Raw genomic sequence first — 21,602 nt, forward strand, 5'->3', positions numbered from 1 at the left:
TATGGGTATTTTTCCAAATATGAACCCTAGGTTAAATTATTGCTAGAATAAGCTAAATCAAGTTACCGAGACTTCAAAAACGTAAAGAACATTAAAAACGGGGCTTGGAATCACTTACTATAAAGCTTGGAAACTTGTCAAAACCCTAGCTATGAAGAACCCTTGAAATTTCGGCCTAATGAAGAAGATGGGCACATTTTTCCATCTTTTTCCCTTTTTTAATCTTTTAATTACCAAATGACTAAAATACCCTTATTAAAATTTTAGTTATTTTTATCTATGTATGTCCATTTTTGTCCATGAAATACTAATGGTCTAATTACCATTTAAGCAACTCTACTTCAATTATACTCTTCAATTTAATCCTTTAGCATCTAAAACTCATATTTATCAACTTTTGCAATTAAGCCCTAGTAGGCAAATTAAGCATGCTATCTATAAAATTTTCCATCGATACTCTAACACATGCATCTAATCACTCGGTAAATTATAAAAATTAATCGAAATAAACTTTTCTATCTCGGATTCATGGTTTCGCAACCACTATTCCGTTGAGGCCCTATTTTGGGATGTTACAGAAAGATTATGAGTTGGTGATTGATTATCATCCGGGGAAAAGGAATGTAATCACTGATGCTTTGAGTAGAAAATCATTATTTTCTTTGAGAGCGATGAATACGAGACTAACTTTATCGAATGATGGTTCGATATTAGCAGAATTAAAACTAAACAGGTTTTCCTTCAACAAATTTGTGGAGCTCAAAAGTGTGATAATGAGTTACAAGCTAAAAGAACACAATGTGAGTCAACTAGTAATTTTGACTATCAAATCGGATTCAATGATTCTTTAACGTTCCGAGGTAGAATTTGTGCACCAAAGAACTCTGAGATTATTTAGAAAATTCTGCATGAAGTACATAGTGGTTGTTTATCTGTTCACCCAGGGAGTACCAAAATGTACAATGATTTGAAACAATTGTATTGGTGGTCGGGTATGAAACAAGATATTTTAGAATTTGTATCGAGATGTTTGTTGTGTCAGCAAGTTAAAGCTGAGCATCAAGTGCCTTCAGGATTGCTACAACCAGTGATGATACCAGAGTGGAAGTGGGATAGAGTTGCGATAGATTTTGTATCGGGTTTGCCTCTGTCTCCGAAAAAGAAAGATGCTATCTGGGTTGTTATAGATCGATTATCAAAGTCTGTGCATTTCATTCCGGTACATACTGACTATTCACTTGATTAGATTGGCTGAATTGTACATATCTGAGATAGTTAGATTGTACGGGTGCCAGTTTTAATAATTTTGGATAGAGATCTGAGGTTTACATTGCAATTTTGGAAGAAATTGAAAGAGGCTTTGGGTACGAGGTTGAATTTTAGTACAACATTTCATCCAAAAACCGACGGTCAGTCTGAGGGAGCAATTCAAATTCTCGAATTCGAAGGCAATTGGGAAAAATATTTGTCGTTGGTTGAATTCGCGTATAATAACAACTTTCAATCGAGCATAATGATGGCATCGTACTAAGCTTTGTATGGATGCAAATGCCGAAATCGATTGTATTGGACCGAACTGAGTGGGAAAAAGATTCACGGAGTTGATTTGACCTGGGAGACTGAAAATAAAGTGAAAGTAATTTGTGATAGTTTAAAAGCAGCTTCAGATCGACAGAAATTATACGCGGATTTGAAACGTAAAAACATTGAATGTTAGATCGGAGACAAAATGTTTCTAAAACTGTCTCCGTGGAAGAAAATATTTTGATTTGGTTGCAAAGGCAAATTGAGTCCATGTTTCATCGGGCTGTACGAGATTATTGAAAGTATAGGGTCAATGACATATCGATTAGCATTACCATCAGAATTAAAAAAGTTCCACAATGTATTTCATGTGTCGATGTTGCGATCGATATCGATCGGATCCATCACATGTAATTTCTCCGGTAGAGATCGAAATTCAACATGATATGACGTACAACGAAGATCCGATCAAAATTTTAGCGCGAGAGGTTAAAGAGTTGAGAAATAAACGAATAGCTTTTGTGAAAGTTTTGTGGCAATGACACGGTGTTGAAGAAGCCACGTGGGATCCCGAGGAAGCTATGAGAAAATAGTACCCTAACCTATTCACTGGTAAGATTTTCGGGGACGAAAATCCCTAAGGAGGAGAGTTGTTGTAATAGCCCAAAATTGGGTATAGTTGGAAAAAAGGTTTTGGGACCACAAAATCCGAGATAGAAATAATTATTTTATGATTATTTTGAGGTCTATGATATGATTGCATGATTGTGTGAAAATTTTGTGAAGAAATTCTATGCATAAAGTGCTCAATTTGAAGTTAGGGACTAAATTAAATAAGTTGCAAAACCTGCATTCGAGAAGTTTCTAGTATGAAATTGCTTTGAAATATTAATTAGGAGGTCTTAAATAGAAATTTTACCAATTTCTAAGTGATGGACAAAAATTGGACATAGATGGAATTTTTGAAAGTTTAGTAAGGAAGGGCATTTTGGTCATTTGGTAATTAAAAGAAATAATAAAGTCAAAATCGACTCATCATTCTCATGGAGGCTGAAATTAGCATGGGGGAAGCCATGGCTACGGTTTTCAAGCTTTCCAAGCTCAATAGTAAGTCCGTTATAACCCTGTTTTTCAAGTTCTTTACGTTTTTGGAATCCCAGTAATTTGATTAAGCTTATTCTAGCAATAATTTAAGCTAGGGTTCATATTTGGAAAAATACCCATAGGTGAAATGTGTTTATTTTTCTGTTTTATAATAGATTATGAGGTTTTAAATTATGTTAGACAACCTGTGCTACTCGGTTTTGAGTGAAAACGAGTAAAAGGGCTTAATTGGTAAAAATACCTAATAGTCATAAGTATATGTTAGAGTGAGAATTTGATGTTGCCATAGAAGGGAAAAGTGATCAGCATATCATAAAACATAAGAATAAGGGATGGAGTTTAATTCCCGAGCCTAGGGGCAAAAGTGTAAATATTCAAAAGTTTAGGGGCAAAATTGTAATTTTTATAAAGTTTGAGTTAAGGACTGTTTTGAATAGTCCATTAATTAAATAAGTAAAATATGATGTTTTAGATCCTGGAAAATGAGATTTGAACCTAGAATGAGAGAAAAATCAAAAATTGGGAAAGTTGGTAAAATGGTCGTTTTAGTATCGAGGTAAGTTCATATGTATAATAAGCATTAATTTATGCATGTTTCAATGTAAAATTGATATATTCATTATGATTTTCGAGGTGTTGAAAGTATGTAAGTTGGTATGATAATAATATAGCAATAATGTTGTAATTTATATTTGGAAGTTAAATTTAGTGAATTAATTGAATTATATTAAATTAAATGATTATGGTGCCAAGTTTATGAATTGATTTAAAAATATGTCTATGGTACATGAAGTGCATTGAATTATCATACAAAAATGTGATTTCTATGATTATGGATATTATGGGAAATTGTAAGTTCATATGATTTTTAATAAGGCAATGTGTAATTTAATGTCATTGCCTTGATATTAAATGAGATGTAAGTTTATATGTAAGTAATACATCAATATTACTTGTATTATGATATTTTATAATAATATTGGAAATATGTTTGTGGATAATTACTTGATTGGTGAAATTGTTGGAAAAGAGAGAGAAATCCCGATTGAACCTTCAGAAAGATTGGATGATACATATAGTATGTAGCTAGGTCACATGTATGGTTCTGAGTGCACATCATGTGTACAAGAGAGCTACAAGACATTATGATGTAGCTAGGTCGCATGGGTGATACTATGTGTACACCATGTAGACAAGAGAGCTACGGGATATATGTAGCTAGGTCGCATGCGTGGTTCCAGGTGAAGGACACCATGTAGACAAGAGAGCTACGAGATAAATTGGCTAGGTCACATGGGTGGTACTGAGTGTTCACTATGTGTACAAGAGAGCCGAACTATATGATGGGTAGAGCTATGTGCTGAAACCACCAAGTATCGAGGATTGATCCGAAGTGTTCAACGGGAGACTCTCTATGTATTGCTTTGTGAGTTTTGTGATGAATAAGTGCAGGAACTTGATTATGTGAATGATGTGTTCATTAAGTGACCAGGATGTGGTGAGGTTATAAACAAGTAAGTTATACATGAGGATGATTTTATGGTGACCTTGTGATCATGGACCTATACTTGTGATGTATGAAATGTGGTGAAAATGATTTGTGATATGTATGTTAAAATGAGGTTAATACAAAGAAAGTGTGAAAGAGTGAATTAGCAATAAAACTGTTTTGGACAGTAGTAGTGACTTGATTTTGAAAAATCACCAAAAATAGTATAAATTGAATCAGAGACTGAATGAGATATCAAATTAAAGCCTACTGAGTCTATTTTCATATAAAAGAAACAAAACAAGAAAAGCAGCACTATATTTTGAGATATTTATGTTTTTGTGAGACTGGTTCAGAATGATTACGTGATCCCCTGTTCTGACTTTGGAAAATCACAAAATTTTGGATAAAAATAATCAGAGGCTTAAACTTATATTTTTAAAATCCCTAATGAGTATTTTTTCAAGATAAATCAACAAGAACATTATCCGAGTTTTATACTATGAGATAACTAATTTTTAGTGAAGAGAGGTCAGAACTATCAGAAAGTGAAACAAGGGAAATTTTAGTGAATAAACTGTACTAATTGGCTAAACCAAAAATTATGAAAATTTTATGGTGGAAAGATATGTGAGTCTAGTTTTAGGGGAATTTACGGATCTTAATTTGGAGCTCTGTATAAATAAGTAAGTGACTATGACTCGTGTGACAGTTTGATGTGAGCATTTATTAGTAAATTGTTAAATCGTACTTACAAGAATGCTATATACATTAAGGATGTGGAATGGAGAGGAGGAGGAGAAAAATAAATATATGTGGAATACATGGAAACTATGGTATATGAAATATTGATATAATGAAATAAATGATATGTGTTTATAAGAAAAAAAGAAAGAGAATGATATGTATCATGACATGTATATATATATATATGACTAGTCTCAATGTAATGCTTGTTGTGTATGGAGTTGAATTGAAATGTTTCAGGAAAACATGTTATTTTGCGGATCTGAATTGTGGTATTTTATAAAGATATGATCTAGTTTTAAATATGAATGCTTGATGATTAAGCTGAAGATATTTTGTAAGATGATAATCTTGGTATAAATGTATAAGTGGTACTATAATAAACAAGGTAAAATGAGTATGAGAGACACATGTATGATGACATACAAATGCTATGTTTGTGGTTTAATTGAGAATATTTAATCATTAAATGAATACCATGTTATATGCTTTTGATTTTGTATAAGTGTGTAAGAGATTAAGGTTGACCAAAGCTTGGAAAATAGCCTAGGTATATTCCACACAAGCAGAGACACGACCATGTGTCTCAGCCGTGTATGGAACACGACTTTGGGACACGGGCGTGTGGAGCCTTAAAGCATGAAATTTCCAAGATTTTCATAAGTTCTCGGTTTAGTCCCGAACCCTTTCTAAAGTATGTTTTGGGCTTCATAGACTCAAATAAGGGACTATGTGTAAGTGAATGAACGTTTTGAAATATGAATGAAATTTTATGGCCCGTATTTTAGTTTAATGTTTGTATGTTTGTCCGGTAACGCCTCGTACCTTATCTCGGCCTCGGGTACGGGTAAGGGGTGTTACAGTTATAACAGCCTGTTTTTAGTTAAATCAAAACAGTGGTTTGGGAGCACAAATAAAAAATCAATATATTTATTTTAATGTCTATGGCATGATAATATGTTTGTGTGAAAATTTCGTTAAGAAATTTTATCGTTTGATTAGTTAATTTGGTAAAAAGAACTAAATCGCATAAAGTGTAAATATCATGTTCTATTAGTTAAAAGTATTAATTAGCTTTAGAATCTTAAATTAGAGGTCCTTATGTTGTAAATAGACCATTTGAAATATAAGTGGACATAGATAGACACCATTTGGATGGTATTTAATGGTTTATTAATATGATTAAAATGGTAATTTAGTTGATAAAGGTTATTTTAATAAAACAAAATCAATTTTTATTCTTCATTCATCTTCTTCAACTGAATGAAGGGCAAGAATAACCATTATTAAAGCTTCAAACATTCGGTCACTTCTCCTTGAGCATGTAAGTTCATTTTTGTTTGGTTTTTAATGATTTCTATGTTTTTGAGATCATTGCAACTAGGTATAGCTAGCCCGGGGACTATTTGTAATGCCCCAAATCATTAGTGATTTAATTGTGTGTTATGTTGCATGTTGGCTTGCTTGCTTTGATGGTTAAAGGGGGTCCTAAGAGGTGTGATGTAACACCCCTTACCCATACCCAAGATCGGGATAGGGTACAAGGCATTACCGGACAAACATACAAACATCCAACTAAAATACGAGTTATAAAGTTTCACTATTATTTCGAAACATTCATTCACATGCACCTAGTTCCTTATTTGGGTCTACGAAGCCCAAAACAATTTTAGAAAGGTTTCGAGACTAAATCGATAAATTTGGAAAGTTCTGGAAAAATATAGAAAATTTTACCATAAAATAGAGTCACGCGCCCGTGTGCCTTTGACACACCCGTTTCCTCAGGCCGTGTAACTCTCTGTTTATTACGCCAGTACACAAATTGAACTACACGGCTAGACTACACGCCCGTGTCTCCAGGCCGTGTCCCTCACACGGTTGAGACACACGGCCGTGTCTCAACCCGTGTAATTAACTCTTAGGCTATTTTCCAAGCCTACATGCACCCACATGGTTTCAATAACATTCAACATCCTCTATTTTGATACAAATATATCATTTGCCTACCATCATGCATGTAATACACATTCTTACATTAACCAGAACTAGATATACCAGATCTTGTTTCATTTTATACCAAGCCTAGACATACCATTTCACCTTCATTTGGCCTTATCAATTATATTACCTCTTATACTCTCATACCACAGTTATCTTCGTGTAAAACAATCTCAACTTAACAACAAACTTATATATATATAAAACTAAGCCACGTCTTTATAGAATACTTACAATTCACATACGTAGAACAACATGCTTGACTAAGACATTCCACACCAATTTCATGTTTAACAACAGTATTACTTATTCTCACCTTACACCTTTACATTAAGAATATGGTCACATCTAATGATCATAATTTATTCACCACATAAGCATGACATATCATATAACAATGGATCAAGCATGTATAATCAATTAGGTTTACAACCCAATGATCGAATATAAACCATATCACATGGCTACATACGATTTAACCATCATAAGCCAATATGTTTGGCTAAATCATACTAACAACTATCATAAAGACTAAGTCTCTATACATGCCACTCACTTGAAAACACTTGAAGTTTATCGATGCTTCACATCAACATTCTGATAGTGTGATGCTGCCTCCGATGATCTCCAGCCCCGAGCCGACTTGCCAATACTAAAAGAAATGGAGGGAGGGGTAAGATTTACGCTTAGTAAGTCCATATGATATTAATAAGCAATTTACCAATATGTTTCCTTAGGTAAAACAACTATAATTACACTTTTAGTCATATTCTGGTCAAACTGTCTACTCAAGTCATAGTTGATAAATTATTTATAACTCGAGCTAAAAGACTCCAAATTAAGATCCATTAATTTTTCCAGAAACTACACTCACATATATTCTTTCCATAAAATTTTCAGAATTTTTAGCTTAGCCAATTAGTACGGTTTATTCATTAAAGTTTCCCCTATTTCGCTGTCCAACAGTTTTGACCTCTCTTCACTAAAAATTATTTATCTCATAATACGAAACTCAGATAATGCTCTCATCTATCTTTCTAGAAAATAGACTCAATAATAATTTTAACCATATAATTTATAACTCAATTATTTTTGTACAATTTATAGTAATTTTCTAAATCTAAGATAGGGGAGTCTGGAATCACTCTGACTCTGTCTCACAAGAATTAAAATATCTCATAATAAAAAATTATTTTTCTTACATCGTTTCCTTTATGAGAAACTAAACTTATTAAAATTGAATTTCATATATTATTCAGCCTCTAATTTGACTTTCGCTATTTATGGTGATTTTTCAAAGTCGGGCTACTGTTGTAGTTCAATACTGTTTCGGTGCAAAATCACAATAGCTATCACAAATTCATTGTTACTTTATACTCATAGGCATGATTTAATATCATACATGTATCTTTCCACAACCCATCATACTTTCACCAAATCATATAACATTACCGTTCATATACATTCATACATAATACACATGGACATATATCGCCATAGATCATCATAGTCATATCTGCACATAATGGCAAATACATACCTTTGCTTTCTTACACATATACATACCTTACTTAGCTTACGTTCAAATTTCATATACATTACCCATTGAACATTTGGAATAATGAACAGGATACTCGGATACAAATGCACCGAAGTGCCATAATCATAACATAGCACGCCTCTCAACAGGGCTACATAAGAGCACCTGAACCTAGCATGCATCACATAACCATGCCTCTTAACAGGGCTACATAAGCTCCCGGACCTAGCGTGTACCATATAATTACATGCCTCTCAACTAGGCTACACAAGCTTCCGGACCTAGCATGTATCATGTCATCAAATGAGCTCATATATACATAGCTATCCTAGTGACATGTCACTTGTATCCTCACCTATTCCTAAATTCAAACGGGATTTTCAGACTTTCATCTCTTTGTCGAATATTCTCAGAATGTTGGCCTCATATAATATGGCATTATCATATAAAAATACTAACTTGGCAACACTTATAGCATAAGCATAAAACATCAAAACATATTATATCAACAAAGTAACCAAATAAAATATTATTTATCTAAATGTTATTTAAACTTTTAAAACATCAGTTAAGGTATTTATTTGTACATGTAATTACATCTCAAGTACTATTAAAGCAATAATATTAAAATATACATTGCATTATTGAAAATCATATGAACTTACCTCATATACGAAAATGACCATTTTTACCTTTTGAGTCCACTACTTGGTATTTTCTCGATTTTAGCCTGAATCTTAATTTTCTTGATCTAACATTACAAATATAGCTCATTTATTACTCATTTATTCAAATGAGTCCATAAATCATCTTTTTACAAATTTTCATTTTGGCCCCTAAACTTTTGCATATTTACACTTTTGCCCCAAGGTTCGGAAATTAAAATTCATCCTATTTTCTTATGTTTTATGACAGGCTGGTCATTTTTCCCTTCTATGACAACATCAAATTCTCACTCTAACATGTACTTATGAACATTAGGTATTTTTACCGATTATGTCCTTTTACTCGTTTTCACGTAAAATCGCTTAGCAAAAGTTGTTTATCAAACACCCAAGACTTATTTTCTACCATTAGACATCAAAATGCATGCATGTCACATATGGGTCAATTTTTAAACATGAACCCTAGTTCAAATTAATGGTAGAAATGGGTAAAGCGAGCTATGAGGATTTCAAAAATGCAAAGAACATTAAAAACGAGGCAAAAATGGACTTACAATCAAGCTTGGAAGTTTTACAAACCCTAGCCATGTCTTCCATCTTCATATACGGTTATGGCATGAGATAAATGAAGAAGATGACATCTTTTTCTTAGTTATTTTGGCTTTATTTGTAAAATTACTAAAATACCCTTAATGAAAAATAAATAAAAACATACCATGCCATGCCCATTTTTGTCCACTAATTACAAAATGGGCTATTTACCAATTAAGGACCTCCAATTTAGAAACCCATTACTCACAAGTACTTAGTACCTTTGTGAACTAGAACACACATTTTGCAACTTTTTACAATTTAGTTCTTTTGACTAAATTGAATGCCTAAACGTCAAAATTTTCAAACGAAATTTTCATGAAATTATTTCGTGAAATCATAGACCATAAAAATATAATAAAAATAAAATTTTATTTGATAGATTTGTGGTCCCGAAACCACTGTTTCGACTAGGCCCAAAATCGGGATGTTACAACTCTCCCCCCTTTAAGGATTTTCGTCCCCGAAAATCTTATCGGAAAAGTGGTTTTCACTTAGATTCCTCAATCTCATATCTGATGCCAATGATCTTCCACTTAGGCTGTGCCTTCAATACATCTTTTTAATTTCTCATATGATCTGAAAGCTTGAGAACTCAACTCTCAATTATTCTTAAATTTTCAAAGCCTTCTTAGTTTCCGTTGATGTCATGACATAAAACCCAAATCTCAATTTGGTTAATGGAGACTAGAATTCCAAGTAATCCAATAATTAGAGTGATCTGAATTCCATGAATCTGATGAGTAGGAATTCGTTAAATATCGGTATGATTTATAGATCTCGTCAAACATTTAACAAATAAGATACATCACATTTTCCTCTTTCCGCTACAGAAATAATTCTGATATGGCCTCGAGAATAATGTTTTCTCATTTCCATCCTAATATCACTCCTGGTAGAGATAACTCTGGTAGATCCTAATGCTTGGCATTAACCCAGTTAACAATTCAGATTTTCTATGGCATCGAATGCTCTAAACTATCACATTACCTTATTTTCTTGAAACACATCACAATTCATACAATAGTACACTATTGAAAATCAGGAAGTCTTTACTCAATGCAGACTTGTCCATTTCAAATGCTTCGGTTAACAATATTCTCATCTGTCCAAACTTTACCAACATGTAATAAACTTTTCAGCTTTCACAAGACGAAAACCTCATTATTCGTAGTAGTCTTAACTCATATCAAAATTTTTTTCTAAGAAATATACATTTCTCATTCAGACTATTTACCTTTTATTCATAAAGAAATGAAATTCTATTATCAAACTTGAGAAAAATGATCCTAACATAATTGTCACATGAAATCTTTCGAATAAATAATTCCCACAGATTGAACACTCGAGTCGATCTTAATCAGCAATGAATGACATTTTAAGTAATCCTTTCTTCTAGTTACAAAAAAATTCATCATGCAATCCTTTACTATTCATTCATTACGCTAATCAAAACCATCGCAATTGTATTAGCTCAAGTAACCAAAATATCTCAATTGAAGACATTAACTATGATTGACTTACTTGAGAGAAGTAATCCACCATACCGATTGAAACTCGCGCTTTTATCACCTATGCCTTTACTGATGTCAAATCCTTAAATGAAAATTAGAAAAATCCCAATACTAAAATCACAACATTACCAAGATCAAATCAGAAGTATAGTCATACTTGACATGGTTATTACAAGCTAAAGAACGCACTTCAAACATGTGTCATAAATGAAAAATTATGGAACAAAGATAACAAGAAAATCGAGTAAAGAAATCCAAGATAAAGAAACCCAGAATAAAGAAACCTAAGATACAGTACTATGTCGGAAGATCGAAAACCAAACTCATAGGAAAATACAGAAGATCTCGATAATTCCTCAGAGAAAAGAAGTCTAGAAGAAAACACCATTTAATCCCACTGGAATCAAATGCAATAAGAACAATATATCTTCCTATATATATATCAAATGGAGCATCAAGTAGTAGAAACATAATTATAGTATCATACATATTCTCCCATCAATTTTTATCAGATAAAATATAATAGAATGCCTGAGGGAATAGAGCAATATAAATTATAAACTAGTCAGGCTACCAATGTTTTCATCTAGCATCAGGATTACAAAACATCCCTATATAACAAGAAGTTATTCAGAAGATCAACAGCCATAGAAATATTTCTGAGAACGGATAAATATACAGAACATCTTTGAAGAGACTGCTAAAATCTGTCAATTTTGACGAAATTATTTCGTGAAATCGTAGACCATAAAAATATAATAAAAAAATTTCTTCGACAGATTTGTGGTCCAAAAATCACTGTTCCGACTAGGCCCAAAATCAGGATGTTACATGTGAGAAGTCCTGGGTTCAAACTTGGGCTTTAGCAAAATTTTTGGGTATTTACTGAATTAAACCTTTGCTACTAGATGATGGGTTCTTAACTAATTGAGGGGAGGTTATATCATAGAAAGCTTGTTGGTCCGAGGGATAGTGGCATGTTATTGATGGCAAAGGACTCGGGTTTGAGTCTCTTTATGCGCAAAGGGTGTCTTTTTGCTGCTGTGCTGTGTAGGAGGTTGTCTGTTAGTAGGATTCTGATGCTCTTGGGCTGTTGAGAGCATTGAGGGGAGTGGAGAGTATGTAGCCGAATTTTAGGAGTGTTGTGGAAAGAAAAGTTAAGAGTTTTGAAGGGATATGGATAGTGTTTAGTTGGAGAGATTTGAGGATTCAAGTGAGGAGTGTGTTTGTGCCGATTTTGAACTCTCACTTTTGGCATTTTCAGCTTTTGAACAAAAGCTAGAGGTTTGGTCATTGTTTTTCGGCTCTTTTCTCCTTGGTGTGAATTTTAACCTTTTTATTTTGGTCATTCATTTTGGTCATTTTTGGTCACTTCCAAAATAGTCTCTTGTAGCGTTTTGGTCACCGATTTCCTTTGCTTCTCTTCTCTCTAGTATCAATTCTTTGGTCGAATATCCTATTTCCTTTCTCTCCCTCACTCCAACGTTATCCCTCTTGACCGAATACATTTTCTTCCTTAACCTTTCCTCTCTTCTTCTCCCTTGATCGAATATAGCATCTTCCTCTTTTGACTCTCGAGTTCTTCAAATTTTATTCCTATCCATTTGGCTATTGAGACCGAATGCTCTATCCCTTTGGTTACGGTTTGGTGTTGTTCTTCAACAAGTCGGTAAGTACTTTTACACTGCTAAAAGCCGAATACTGTTCTTGTCGATTCTTACCCTTTTTTTCCTAGGTGTGGTGTTTCTTTCAGGTTCTAGAGTTGCTTGGAAAGTGAAAGAGTTGCTAGTGTTTACTGAGCAGTTGAACCTTTTCCTCTTTACTCAATCAAGGTAATTCTGTTTATGATAATGGGATTCTAATGGTGCGTAACTTGTTTAGGAAGGTGTTAGTCGGTTGTTTTTCCTCTTATCTTTGGGTTGTGTTTTCAATAGGCTACATTTTAGTCTCATGTCATGTGTTTTTGGTCATCGTTAATGGGTTGTTGTCAATGTAGCTATTCGATTTGGAGAGTAAAACAACCTTCGTCAATGGTTTTGGCAGGGCTAATCACTTTTTGATCAAGGCAAGTATTGGGTGTTCTGTTAAGTTAGGAATAAGAAAGGTGATTAACCCTAGTATTAATCGACTAATAGATTATCGTGATTGAATGTAGGTTTGGGGAAAACTCTTGGGCTAGACGCACGTTTCGCAACAGGTGTGTAATTACACTGCTTCAATCGTGAAACGACAAAAGTCGGAAAACTGGTACCATCGATGCCATATGGGCGTGCGTTCGCTCATGTGGTCATCTAAACGCATAAGTGCGGGCATGTGATTGTAGAGACCACCACGATCGATTTCGTGGGCTTAGGTCTTGCTGGGCCACGTTTGGCCGAAATGTGCCGTGTGGGCCCCACGGCACTGTGGGCCCCACACGGGTAAACCACACGGATGTGTGGAGTTTTGTGGGCCAGGCTATGTAGATCACACGGACAAGGCCATTATTGGGCTTAATGGGCCACATGAGCGTGTTGGCCTACATGGGCCGTATTATGGGCTTTGTGCCCATTTCCACTGTTTAACTACTAAGGTCGCATGGGTTGCCTAAGATGACTGTGGGCCTACTGATGGGTCGGTAAGTACACTTAAACCCCATACTGAGGAAATGACTGTTATACCCCTATGCTATATTTGACTATATTCGAGCATGACATTTTGTATACATGTATATATTATGACATGACATGTTGCATGGGAGTGGGATTGATAATTTTGGAGGAAGTGTATTGTACTGGCAGCTCTGCTACAAATACTGTTTAGTGCCACAACCGGTGCTATAATCTGGAGTGTAGGGATAGGTGGGTCGATTTTATCCCCACATGAAGTGTAGGACTGGACGGAGTGGAGTGTAGAGGATGGATGGGTAGGATCTCTGTTTGCATCTCTGATACTATACCAAATTGGGCTGAGGCCCACACTAATACTGGTACTATAATGGGCTAGGGCCCATACTGATATTGCCACTGATATGGGCTAAGGCCTAGACCGTTTTGCGCTGCATGATTTACTCTTTGATACATAGGGATTACACACTGAGTTTTTGTAACTCACCCTTTTGCTTATCTGTGCAGGTAATCCATGGGCGAGTTGGTGCTGTGAGGGACTCGGAGATGGCCACACCACTGTTTATGTTTCTGTATTTGACTTTTAAGTAAAAGTAGTTTATTAGGGTAAATTTTATGTAATAAGGCCGCTCTAAGTTTTCATTTTTATTTGGGGATTTATTAATGTTGGTTTATTTCCGTTAGCAGTAGGGCTCTCAGGTTTTGAAAAGATAAGTGATTTCAACTACCACGTTACGCAATTTGTTTCAAAAGCTTCCTCGTTAAACACTGTTTTTAAAGTATAACAACAATTTAATATGACACATATTTTGCTTAACCAACCTACGATTTAACAATAAATAAGGTAGGACAACTGGTCTTAAAGATCGAAAAAGAGTTTTAATACAAAAAGGACTTTACAATGAAACTACGCTTTTCAAAACACACTCCAATGTGACATCGCAGATTCAACCATAACGTCTAGGCCGGGTTTGGGGTGTTACATTTAGTGGTATCAGATCTAGGTTGTAAAACTCGGCTGTGGATTTGTGTTTTTCTTAAAACATAAATTTCCAAAAGAATTGTTTCAAAAGGTTGAAAAGTATTTTTAAAGTGTTATTTTTGAATATGTGGTCTTCCGAGTCTCCGGCGCTGATTCAGTAAGTCCTCTAAAAACTACTGCTTGTTTAATACTCAGATTATTGTAGACAATAGACTATACTGATATACTTTGCTTAGGGTAAACTGAAACTGTAGTGAAACTGCGATCTGCGAAAATAAAATTCTGGATTACTGATAATATTCTTATCATAAAACATCTTGTAGTAAACACTGGAACTATAAAACTGATACATAAAACTATTAATACAGATTAAGCGTAACTCGATAATGGGCACCAGAGGTACTCGTGAAGGGGTACAAGAGGCCGCGGCGGAGGCCATGGAGTGCTCGGGCTGGATCATCAACATCGGGCCATATGTCTAACAATGAAGATAGAGAGGCAGCGGCTTCACCTGTAACTGAAATGGGGTCTTACAATCATGCAGATGGGGATGACGCATTGTCCCAAGCTATGTGGCGAATTTTGGAAAGGGTCTTTGGGCCCAATGTTGGTACTGTCGTCTGTGGGTCAGTGATGGAACAACTCAGGTCTAATAGGGCTGAGATTTTTAGGGGTATTGTTGGAGTTGCCCCAATGTGGCTGAATATTGGATTGAGGCCACTGAGAGGATCATGGACGACCTCGACTGCACCTCTGAGCAGAAACTGAAAGGTACAGTGTCTTTTCTGCGAGATGAAGCCTATCAATGGTGGCTTACAGTTAAAGAGGGTACTCATCCTGACCGGTTGACTTGGGATTTGTTCAAAACTACATTCCAAAGGAAATATGTGGGCACTAGTTATGTGGACGCCTAGAGGAGAGAGTTTCTAAATCTGACCCAAGGGGACAAGTTAGTAGCAGAATATGAGTCTGAGTTTCTGTGACCTAGCCGCTATGCGCGTGGGATGGTGGCAACAGAATATTAGCACTGTGTTTGCTTTGAGGACAGCCTCAGAGATGATCAACGAACTTTGATTTCTCCACAGAGGGAGCGAGATTTTGCTGTGTTGGTGCAAAAGGTGAAACTTGCCGAGGAGGTGAAGAGCACTGAGTGCCAGAATCGTGAGACAAACAGGGGTAGGAGTAAGAGGGTTTGGGAGCCTTCAAATTCAGCTAGGAGGCCTAAGAAAAAGGCCAGAGTTGATGGGCCAGTCAGACCTGTTGTTGCTTTTGGGCCACAATCTTGTGATATTTGTGGAAACGCCATCAGGATGCGTACTGAGTGCTGATGGGGGTATGTTTGAGGTGCGGGTCTTTGGAGCATCGTATCAGGGATTGTCCATGTAGGCCCGATCAGATGCAAGCTACTGGTATGGGTACTGTTCAACCACCAAGAGGGATTCAATAGCCATTAAGAGGCCGTGGTCAGGCTAGAGTTGGAAATGGTATGGGCCGTGGTCCTGGAGTATCGGGCAAAGATGCTGGTCATGCTGAGGCGAGACAGCCGGCACTGGTTTATGTTGCACGTCACCGAGAGGACAGAGACGCCCTAGATGTTATTACGAGTACATTCTTTATTCATAATGTTCCTTATACTACATTGATTGATGTTGCGTCTACGCACTTGTATGTAGCATGTACTGTATCTGAGACTTTGGGTGTGATGGTTGAAAACATTACGAGTGAGGTTACTGTGTTGAGTCCATTAGGACAGTCAGTGAGAGTGAATAAACTGTTTAAGGATGTACCTTTGGAGCTTTAAAGAATGATCTTTTTAGTGAATTTAATGGAACTTCCTTTTGGAGAATTTGACTTGATATTAGGCATGGACAGGCTGGTTAAGCATCAGGTGAATTTGGACTGTTCTGCGAAGTGGGTGGTATTGAAAACTGAAAAGAGAGATGAGGTAGTTGTGGTTGTGGAGCAACAAAATTATCTTTCGAATGTGATTTCTGTACTTAGAACTGAGAAGTTGGTTCGTAAGGGTTGTGAGGCGTATCTAGCCTACATCAATACTTTGAGTTCTGAGGTTCCGTCTGTTAAAAATATTATAAAAGTTAAGGATTTTTTGGATGTCTTTCTACCTGGGTTACCTCCAAACCATGAAGTTGAGTTTGGAATTGAGCTCCTACTGGGCATAGCTCCGGCATCCATCGCCTCTTATAGAATGGCACCAAAGGAGCTTGAAGAGCTTAAAACACAGATTCAAGAGTTACTGGACCGAAGGTTTATCCATCTAGTGTGTCTCTATGGGGAGCACCGATGTTATTTGTGAAAAAAAAGACGAAACCATGCGTATGTGCATCGACTACCAGCAACTGAATAAATTGACTATTAAGAATAAGTACCTTTTACCGAGGATTGATGATCTATTTGATCAGTTTCGTGGAGCTTCGATTTTCTCTAAGATAGATCTTCGATCTGGGTACCATCAACTGAAGGTTAAAGAGACTGATGTTTACAAGACAACATTTAGGACTCGTTATGGTCACTATGAGTTCCTCGTGATGCCGTTGGGACAAACGAATGCACTAGCAGCTTTTATGGATTTGATGAACCGAGTGTTCCAATCCTATCTGGATCAGTTTGTAGTGGTGTTTATAGATGATATTCTGGTGTATTCGAGGACTGAGGATGAACATGATGCACCTCTCTGAGTTGTTCTGCAAATTTTGGGGGAGAAACAATTGTACGCTAAATTCAGTAAGTGTGAATTCTGGCTACGAGAGGTAACTTTTTTGGGCCATGTGGTATCTTCTAAGGGGATTAGGGTTGATTCTCAAAAAATTAAAGCTATTCTGGATTGGAAGCAGCCTAAGCCGGTATCTGAGATTCGAAGTTTTCTGGGTCTAGCTGGGTATTATAGACGATTTTTTGAGGGATTTTCATTGATTACTGCACCTCTGACTAAGTTGTTGCGTAAAGGAGTACTATTTAACTGGACTGATAAGAAGCAAGAAAGTTTCGAGAGGCTTAAGAAGGTTCTGATTGAGGCCACTGTCTTGATTCAGCCAGAATCTGGGAAAGATTTTACTGTCTACAGCAATGCATCACACATTAGTTTGGGTTGTGTGTTGATGTGAGAAGGTAAGATGGGGGATGCACATGGGGCTCGAAACTGCACTCACATTTCAAATTTTTTTCGGTAATGAAGCATGCAAGGTTTAATTATAGTTAATGAAAATTGATCAAAATATTTTGTTACATTTGATGTTTAATTCTTGAATCGTGTGAAAATGAATTAGTTGGATAAATTGGATAGAAGGTTGTAGCTTCAATTCTTTGATGAATGGATTAGGTTGCATTAGTAATGGATGACTGCTATCATTCCTTAAATCTTGAATGAATTTGCTTTTTACAGCTACTTATATATATATAGTTATAAATTAGAGACACTCTAAAGTAGGTGTAGTATGGAATGTTAAAGGAGGAACACTCCAATACAAGCGTTAGAAAAATTGATCTGGCCAAAGGCTATTGTTGCATGAGTGTGTCGGCGCAATTACGTACTCCCTAGGGATTTGTTTCACTCTATCGTTACTACTTAGGAACAAGGGTACAGTAATGCAATGATATCCCTTATTTCGAAGAAAAAAATAATATATAAATACTTAGTATTACACAATAACTGTTGTATTGGTAGATAAAACTTACAGTTTGAAGCATGATGCTAGTATTAATGAACTTGCAACCTTATTCATTCATGCTTATGTATTGTCAATGCAATATTCTTTCATCTGAATATGCTTCATTCATTGGGAATTTAGAGGGTTCAAGTTGCTAGAATGATCATTTGCCTCAGTAAATTTTTTATAGCCTTGCTAGTTTCTATTTTACTTAAGGACAAGTAAAAACTCAAGTTTGGGGGTGTGATAGCACTAGGAAGAACATAGGTTTTCCTCCTTACTTATTGGTTAAATTATTCCCATTTAGTTATCCTTAGCATATATTTTAACATTTTCAGTTTAGTAAATTGCATTTTATAACTCAGTGAATCCTAGCCTATTTTATCCTTAATTTTCCTATCTTTTTTCATTAATGTCACAACATGAGTTAATTCCAGATTACGTCTAGAATTGTCACCACACCTGACAGCTATTTGAATAAGAACTAAATATGTGTAAGATTTCCAGTCTGGTATAACCAACCTGTATGTATAAGGATAGAATAATTCTGAGGAAAGGACACTTGTACTGTTGGAAGAGGACATAAAAGGTTGGCGTGAAAAGAAAATGAAAGAGGAGGAGAGCTTTTTTTTACCATTATTTTCTTCATCCTACCTTGAACTTGCGGTTATGGTAGCTTAAGCCTCTCACGGGTGAGCCAACATGAAAATTGATGCAGATTAGCTTCTAATGAGGAGACCTAAGTTCAAGACAATAGGGAATAGAGAGATTTAGTCGAGTTGTCTAGGAATAGTATTCTCCACTCGATTCTTTCTTATTTCTTTCTAAATACTAGTGATTACTCTCTGTTTTCTATTTGTATGGAAGTACTCATGAATTCTTGGTTAAATGTTATCTTATTCAATCTTGCTTTTATTTTTTAATCTTGAGGTTTGAATGTTTCTTAACATGAAAGTGTTATTGCAGTCACTAGCACTGGTAAGTGCATTGACAGTTCGAGCCAATAAGCATTATAATGGAAATTGAGTGAGGATTAGAGGAATTTATTCCACTTGTTATTAATAGTTCCATATTGCCATCACCAGGAGGTAGGGTTAATGTGCATGTTTAAGTCTCAAATTAAGTAAAGGAGTGATGCTTGGTAAGATATAAATTGAAATTTATTACCTTGATAATCACTTATCCTTTTATACCTTGTGAGCACTTAGTAATGTACTGAAGATTCATGTTGGGGATCCCAGTTTATCATTATCATATTTTATTTTATTGTTTACAAGCTGTTGCTTTGACAACTATCCTCACAATTTATCTTGTTTCTATCTAGTTATTGCACCGGCATTAATAGACAAAAGACAACCATCCTTGTGAGATCGATATCCCACAGACTCATATCTATGTACTATACATGCATCGACAGTGTATGCTTGCACCTTATTGCTGTAACGTTAAACAACCTATCACACTCCAACACTCCAATGCTTGAAATTGTCGAATAGGTCAACAACATTTTGTTTGCTCTATTGTGTTGTTGATTGAAAAAATAAGTTTAAATAAGAGTATGTAAAAAAAAGAATAATAAATTAGTTTAGGGGCACTCCATTGTAGTAACAGGCTGAATAGCTAAAGAGGTAGTTGTTTACTCCATCCATCTTATAAGACAAAAGCCTTAGCTTCATGAGTGAGTTTTGTTCAAATTGTGACATGATAGAACACTTGGCAATTTAGTGTATGCTTCACTAAGATTGTCAAGTAAAGAAACCATGTGACAAGATGAATCTCCTAATAAAAATATATGTAATTGAGTTTATACAAGGCCAGGTTTAAAAAGGAAACTGAGTTTAGATAAAAGAAGAACTACGTACATTAGGAGGTACTTACTATGGTTGAAATTGCATGACTAATTAGAATTTTTCTTTTTAGGCAAAAATTTCTGCACTACGTTTTCTAAACAAGCTTATGAAACTTGAACAAATTTTTAGATGCAGAAGATTACTGAGAACTGAATTACAAAATATGCTCTACATGGTTTGGCATTACTAAGGTAATTATGTTGTTGTGGCAATTTATGCATTCATGCATATTTTGCTTGAGGACAAGCAAGAACTTAGGTTTGAGGTTGTGATAACTCTTGCAAAGAGTTATATTTCAGGCTTTTAGACTTGGTTAATTGCTTTTATTTAGGTGAATTTAGTTGCATTAGGATATTATATTAGTATATTTTTAGAATATTGCATAATGAAGCTTGGATTATGCTTAAATGTTTATTTTGTGCGTGGAAAGGATTTGTTTGTGTTTAAATGGTAGCTGTAGAATGAGGAAAATAAATGAAGGAGTGAAGTTTTTTCCTGGAAAAAGGTTGGATGGATTGCCAACATTAATGCCATGGCAATTCCAAGAAGACACTGAGTCAGTACTCAATTCGTGCCACTCTTAGCCAACTATAATTGTACCAAAAATATCTACCTACAAAAGAGGGAGAAAAAACTATGTACTGAGACGGGGATCTACCTTATAAAAAGTGAGGAGATGAGTGAGAAAAGGGAGACCTTTTTTTTAGTCTTTTGCGGGGGAAATATCTTGAGGAAAAGAATGACGGTAGTGGTAGAGACTGAGCAGCAAAGTAGAACTCGAGGGAAATGAAGAAGGCAATCAACCTAGTATTTGCAAGACGTTGCACCTCCAGAGTAGAGGGCTGGATTAGCGAAGGCTTCATAAAGTTCTTCCTTTATTTTCTTAAATTGCTTCTTTGCGAAATTAATTATTAAAGATGTTGAATGATATTTTGTTCTAATTTGATTAACCAACCCATGAGTTAAATCTCATTGGCTTGAGATTACTGGATGATACTTGAATTTTCCATTAATATTGAAGTTTGGATCTAAAACATACACAATTCTGTCCATGAGTCTAACTACCTCTCATCTTTATCCAATACATGTTTTGGGCATCCCCAAATCCTTAAATGTTTTAGACTTGGCTTCTTGTCATGCCACAATTCATATGGAGTTTTCGATGCCACCTTAGTTGGCACATAATTTAGAATATAGTAAGTCGTTTGTACTGAATATCCCCATTAAAAGAATACTAGCTTCAAATAACTTAACATCAAATGTACCATGTCTAAAATGTTCGATTCCTTCTCTTTGCAATTTTATTTTATTCTGAAGTATTTGGCAT

Source organism: Gossypium hirsutum, chromosome A01 (genome assembly GCF_007990345.1).
Source record: "Gossypium hirsutum isolate 1008001.06 chromosome A01, Gossypium_hirsutum_v2.1, whole genome shotgun sequence".
NCBI classification, from domain to species: domain Eukaryota; kingdom Viridiplantae; phylum Streptophyta; class Magnoliopsida; order Malvales; family Malvaceae; genus Gossypium; species Gossypium hirsutum.